Here is a 7,446-nt window from a genome sequence, read left to right as displayed (position 1 = left end):
CTGCAAATACCCGATAGACCCAATATAAGCTGCTGTACACATTGAGGTCAAATGCCCTAGAGCACAAAGCTCAAAATCTTGTGCCTTTGCCACTCCCCCCCCCCAAAAAAAAATATTCTCAACTGTACATCTGCTTCAAACTCTCATTTGACTTTGTGTGTGTGTGTGTGTGTGTCATAATTCTTTAATTATGAATCTATTTGCAGGGACTTTGAGTATCTCAGTATTGCTGTTCATCAGCTTGGGGTTTAAACAAATGGAGAAATAAATTACTTAGGACAACAGTGTTAACCTGTGAGAGTTAAATAGAACGTGGTGTGAAGTATCTTTGTGTTCATTCAGATGAGGGTATGAAACAACAATCTATGACTCAGGATACGAAAAAGTAATACTTTTGCCACATGTGCATCCAAAATAAACAGAAGAAAAAGGATTGTAGATACATGGTTGAGCGTGATCAAGATCAAATTAGTCTTCCAAAATTCCATTAGGATTGAGTGAATATAGGAACCAAAGTTATCACAATCAACTCTATTATCAGACTCACAGCAAGAAATAACTACAATGCTAAGTGTTTTTTTTTTTCTGTAATAAAGATACATCCCCACTCAGAGTACTGTATCATATGTAGCAGTCACTTCACAAGTTAGCTCCTGGTAGTTATTTTAAGTAAAACTCATATAGGAAACATGATATTGTAACAGAAAGGATCAGAGAAAAATAAGGTTATGTACAACAATATCCCTGTGGAATATACAACATACTGGAAAGTGTCCTTTGATGCCAAACAAACATCATTCTTTTCTTGGAGTAAATCTCACATGTGAGTAAGAATTGCTCTAAGTTTCTATCAACTGTGGTACTTGTATTTCAGAGTTGCTTTTCTTAAAATAGGAACATGTCCTTGGTGGTGTAGATTAGAAATCCATGGCTCAAGAGAGAGCAGGTGAAAATTTTGTGGGGATTCTCACCACACAAGGAATATTTGGTATAAAATGTAAGACAGAAAGGATGGATATAGGAACTTAAGGACATGGATAAATAAAAAGTATAACTCACTATGTTATCTGAGGTTTTATTTCCAAAGGTTCTTGAATTCAAGCTTTACCCCCAAATACTTCACAGTGAAGATATGACTGTTACATACTTAGGTTTGAGTTCACCAATAATTCATAGGTTAAGATCTACAGTTCTGCCGGGCAGTGGTGGTGCACGCCTTTAATCCCAGCACTTGGGAGGCAGAGGCAGGAGGATTCCTGAGTTCGAGGCCAGCCTGGTCTACAGAGTGAGTTCCAGGACAGCCTGGGCTACACAGAGAAACCCAAATAAATAAATAAATAAATAAATAAATAAATAAATAAAAAGATCTACAGTTCTAAATGACAGTGCTTGGAAATAGGCAACTAGGTCATGATCTTGGAGCCTGTTCAAATAGTATTTTATGGACAAAAACCACAGAGAGCTCATTCACCTCCTCTGCTGTGTGAGTGCACCATAAGATAGCGTCATCTACAAAGCAAAATGGCCCTGTCTACCCACAAAGCATAATAATTTCTTGACTTGAATTTTCTAGGTTCTAAAATGTGAGAAATAAATGCCTGCTATTCAGAGGACTGCCTGCTCTGTCCTCAGTGAGAGAAGATGCTCCCAACCCTGAAGAGACTTAAGACCCCAAGTAGTGGGGAGGTGTGGCAGGGTGGGGGATGGGGATGGTGAGTGGGGGATGGGAGTGGTGTAATCATGAGTACTTTAACGTAACAAAATGAACACGTCCACACATGTCCTCTTATTTAAGATGATTAATGATACTTCTGAATATCTGGTGATGTCATAGGAAAAGAATAAAAAATATTTCCTAAAATTCTCTATTGCCTTTTGCACCTGTTCCTACTTCCTGTTAGTGATTACACTGCGGTAGTGCATTTATCAATTCTATCCACAGTGAGGTAAATTTAGGAAGAGGGAGTTTATTTCTAGCATAAAAGGAAGAGAACCCTCTTAGCTATGGAACTGCATGTCCTGTTACTTGAGCAGTACAGTCCCAGAAATGGGAATATTATGAATGTAACAGACCTTTTCATTAAATTACGTTTTATGGCAGTATATTCTTTGTATTGAAAGATTTAATAAGGTCATAAAAAAGAATATTCGTTCAGACTATTTCAAGAGAACCATTTTATAGCAGTCATTATACATGACAATTACATCAGGTGCAACCTTGAAGAAGTTTTAAAAATTTGCATTGTATTTCCAGGTTCTTTCCACGTAAAATGTGTATGTTTAAAAATGAAAACAGAAACTACATTGTATGATTCAGATTTTTTTTGTTTTAAAACTCTTAACTTCAACATAGCATTGTATGACGAATTGACTAAAATGTTTTCAAGAGCATTCACAATATCACCATCTAGTACAATCATTTTTTTTTCATATGTGAAAGTCTAAGTTTAGTTTCATGAATCTGTCTTACAGAGTTTGCCCAGAACAAAGGGGTAAAATCATAGACTTGAAGATGACACTTACTTCCTTTAGAGTAAACAGAGAAATCAAGATATAACTGAGCTGGAAATGTCCTATCTTCTGGCTCATGTTCACAGTGCTGAAAGGTGTTATGCAAGCTGCTGGTGAAGAAAATTTATCAGTAGTCTTACCCAGATGTAGACCATATGAATAACAATACTTACAATCCAGGCAAGACAACCCTACTGGTACAGTAGTGTCATAACTATTTCAAGGACAATAGCCAATAAGGCCTATGACTAGGGTGGACATAAATCTGGGTGGAAACATGCTAGTGCCAAACTGTCTTCTAAGTAATTATGTTTATAATTATTATAACTTCTAGGGAAGTGAAGTTCCATTTTGAATTGACTAAAGCACTTAATCCTGAGGCTTGTATCTGGTCAGAGTGCTGAGAATCAGTGTCTGGTGAGCATTTAGCCTTAAATCTAGATCACTTCATCAAGCTTCCCCAGGTTCCAGAGACCAAAGAGAAAAGAAAGGAGAAAGAGTAGTAAGCGAGACAGGAAATGCTACAATCCAGATATAATGTCACTGTTGCAATCCTGAACGGAGAGCAGTTGTGAATAGCAGAACAAGATTGAGGTCTCCAAATAAGAACCATGTGTAGGAGTAGTGCCACGGAACTCATGCCTTCTTGAACAGCTAGTAACAGTCAAGGGTTTCTGGAGGTTTGTCAGGTCCTCTAATGTTATAACCCTAGGGATTAAGTAGCAAGGAGTTCGGAGGAGAAGGATACATGAGAGTTCTGGTTGCTAATTGTAATCACAACATACTGGATATGTACTATATATATGGATAAAATTGTCAAAAATAATACTAAAACAACTCACTGTACAATGAATGTTTCTGCCTTACCTGAAAACGTTATTTATTGGGTTTAATTGGTAATTTACAAATTAACTGTACAAAACTCTAATACATAGCCACAAACATTTATTGACTGTATTTTCTGTTTAAAGTCATGTGCGTACTTCAACATCAGGTACATGCCTGTCAATTTCCCTTGAATACAGGGCAAATGAAAAATGCATAACTGATAATATATGAATAAAGATAAGTAGAAAATAGCACATTATTAGCTGTGATAGAGTGCTTTGTTTTATTTATTTTCTGTTGGAATGAGCAGGGCCGTTCTCACTGATGTTTTGTGAGTTAAAATTTATGTTATCTGTAGACAGTAATCTTAATTATAACTGTGCTCATCTTGTATCAGAACTTGTACAAAATATCCTTGTGCCCACAAATATGTTTAAATCTTTTCCCTTCACCACCTTATACAAAACATACCCTTTTTATTAAATTTTATTTAGTCTTTTTTTTTCACACTGTATATTTTATCCCTCTTCTGGTCCATCCCATATCCCACCCCCCTAATCTCCACATGGATGCCCCAACTCCTCCACCCTCCACCTTACCAGACCTCCCGACTCCCTGGGGCCTCCAGTCTCTTGAGGGTTAGCCGCATCTTCTCTGACTGTCCAAATCTGGCAGTCCTCTGCTGTATATGTGTCATGGCCACATATCAGCTGGTGTATTCTGCCTAGTTGGTGGCTCAGTCTCAGAGATCCCAGGGATCCAGGTTAATTGAGATTGCTGGTCCTCCTACAGGGTCGCCCTCTTCCTCGACCTAGAACTGACTTTAATACTTGCATGTAATTTAAATGGTATAAAATGCATTTACTCTTAATGGGGGAAGCCAATCCATTTGAAAGACAACCCTTTTAAAACATACAAACTATGTTGCTGAACCTTGAGTTTGTATTACAATGTTTTCTTGTTAAACTTCTCAGACTTGTGTTGACATTTATTTCTATATGGATTCCATTAAGCTTTTACTTTTGTTAAAAACCATAGATTAGGGGAAAAGTGCTTTCTCTAAATTGTTAATCTTTAATGATCATTATGCTCATTTCAAATTTGGAAACATTCCGGTGCAAATAGCTTTCTTAGAGAGGTTTGCTGTTTTGTAATTTGTTTTATCAGAAATTCCTTCAACTCTTATTTTTTGTCAATTATTCCCTTTGAAATTAAAAATATAACTGCATCTTCATTTCTTAAAAACAGCACTTAACACATTTGTAACAATTTTCAAACATTTCCTCAGTTTCTACTTAGTTTTACGTTAAAGTTACCTAAGCTTAAGTTACTATTTTCTCGCTTTTTTCAAAGATGCTTACAAGTAGTTCTATTCCTTACATATGAGGCATGTTCTTAATTTTTTTTAATTCAAGAATAGGACTCTGTGTGTAAGTATCTCTGTGTCTGTGTCTCTGTCTCTCGGTCCCTCTGTCTCTGTCTCTCTCTGTCCCTCTCTGTCCCTCTCTCTCTGTCTCTCTGTCTCTCTGTCTCTGTCTCTCTCTGTCTGTCTGTCTCTGTCTCCCTCCCCCCCTCTCTCTCTGTGTTTGTGTGTGTGTGTGCATGAGGTGGGGGTAAATTTTGTATTATCTAGCTTACTGGCAGTGTATTTCTAAACTTTATTAACAGTGTTTTCCAATGCTTCCAGCACCGTGTTATCCTGCAATTCATCTTTCCCTTGGCATATCATTAACTTTTCAAAACTCATTCTAAATTATTGCTTTGTTCCATCTTATTATGCCTCTACAAGAAAGTATCCCTTACTATACAATTTCTGTTAGATACAAATTTGAATTTCAATCTTTGAATCAATAAATTTTAGTTCATATATTCTTTAGATCCATCAAAGGTACTGTGTTAATATTTTGAGTTTAAGAAAGACTGGGCTTAGTAAAATTCTTGCTGCCACTAAAATATTTGTATATGAGTTTTTTTAAGTCAGCATATAAGCATCCTAAAACTAAAATGCCTAAAAGTCTAGAATTTCAATTGCATTATCAGAAAATAAACAAAATGTTAAGCGCTAAATTATTACTTAAAATAAAACTCATGTGGATTCTGGAAGACTATAGAACTTCATGAAATTGCTACCCAAAAATGCATAACAAGAATAATATCTGACTTGTTTTAAACATCATGATTTTAGCTCGACTTATTAAATTCTTGATGAATCTATGTTCATTTTATATTTCCTGTTACTTTCGAAAGATTTATAAAACTCTAACATTTCTGAATATTTTCTCAGTCTCTTACACTAATTAAACTTTCAACCATATCTGTCTACTTTATATCTCTGGAAATTTATATTAAAGAAATCTTGCCTTCACCCTTGCCCTGCTGTCAGACCATATTAAAAGTTCAGATGAGGTGTGGATTATTTCCGTCTCTTCTGCTCAAAGATTCCTTTTTGTCGCAACTAGTTTCCTGATTATTATAACCAACTTAATCCTTCCCCTAAGATTCTTTTACATTATTTATGGTTCACATGTCAAATATCCAGGAAAAATCTACTTTAATATACTTATCAATTTCAAATAGTTATTCTTTTTGACAGGCAAAATGTATCCACAATAAGTCCCTGTGGCAGAGTATATGTCTATGATGCTGCACCCGGCAGCATGTGGCACTGTATGACTTTCACTTCCATGTCACTTCCAGTTAAAAATGTCATGATTCTTGACATATTGTGTTCTTATAACATTCAGGTGTTGTGATTCACATGCAATAGATCTTATGGTGTTTTAGATCTGTTAAGGTTTTATTTTTTACCATTTATTGTAGTGTTAAGTGCTGGCTTTCAAGAATTGAAGTCAGTAGGTAGTCTTTGGGACCCTGCCCCTACTTAATTCTGATTGGTAAATAAAGGTGTCAGTAGCCAATACCTGGGGAGAAGAGATATAGGCAGGGTTTTAGATTTTCCATGCTTGGGACCATCAGGAAGAGAAAGAGAAGGGAGGGCGGCCATGGGATAGAGAAACAAGGAGAATCGCCTTGGCCTCTGAGCCAAGAGAACATGGCCCAGATGGCTGCCCAATTGGGTTAAGAATAGCCAAAATAGACACAGTAAATAGTAAGTGATAATTTGGGGTTATAGATGTGAAAGTAGATTCTAACATGGAGGGTAGGCAGTTGCCTAGCTTTTGTGCTACTTAAGACATATTAAAATATAAGGCTGTGTGTTTGTGTATGTGTATGTCTTATCCAGGAATATAAACAATCTAAGGAGGGAAGGAACTCCACACCAGGATTTATTAATATTTTTTACTACAATTGTTGACTTCTGCATGATAGAGTTTCCTTCAGCAACTGTGACAAATATCCCCAAGATTGTCCATAATTTGGTAGTTGTTTAAATGTTTTATGAACCTCAGAAGTTATCATTCTCAAAGTCATGATTTATTATATAAGTAGAAAAACTTTATTAAAGGACAGGATGAAACTTGAGTAAACTTTGTTCAAGACTCAAAAAGTTCAACAGGCTTGTACTATAAGCAGCTAAGTTATGTAGTAACAATAAGTGAAGTAATGCATTTTATACCATGACCTAGGACCTAGGACTTCAATGTCTATTCATTTAGATGGAATGTACTGCCTGGTCTGTTGATTAGTTTCTGCAGTTTCAAACACTCCATCCAAAAGTTTAAATCCAGATAAAAACTATTCTATTGCCTCATTTCCATGGATAAAATCATCTCAATATAAAGATGGTAAAAAGTAGAAAAATTATGTTCACCCTTGTTTGTACTGAAAACACTGAAGCACTCTTCAAATATGATATTGCATCTTCTAAAAACGGACAGTCTGTTTAGTGGTTTTATCACTGAATGTGCTACTTCTCTTATCCATTTATTTGAATCTATGGAAACAAACACATTGTTCTTGAATTGATATGGTTAATTATTATTTATTTATTTTCATATTTTTAATCATTTTGAAAAGAAAAAAGATGACATTTTAATAGTAATATAATTATCTTTCTCTTTCTGTTTTCTTTTTTTTAAAACATTTGTTTATTTGCTATGTATGCAGTGTTCTGCCTGCATGCAATGCCTGCATGCCAGTAGAGGG

The sequence above is a fragment of the Grammomys surdaster genome, unplaced genomic scaffold (assembly GCF_004785775.1).
Source record: "Grammomys surdaster isolate TR1022 unplaced genomic scaffold, NIH_TR_1.0 126115, whole genome shotgun sequence".
NCBI lineage: Eukaryota > Metazoa > Chordata > Mammalia > Rodentia > Muridae > Grammomys > Grammomys surdaster.
The sequence above is the reverse complement of the archived record's forward strand: the minus strand, read 5'-3'. Positions refer to the sequence as shown.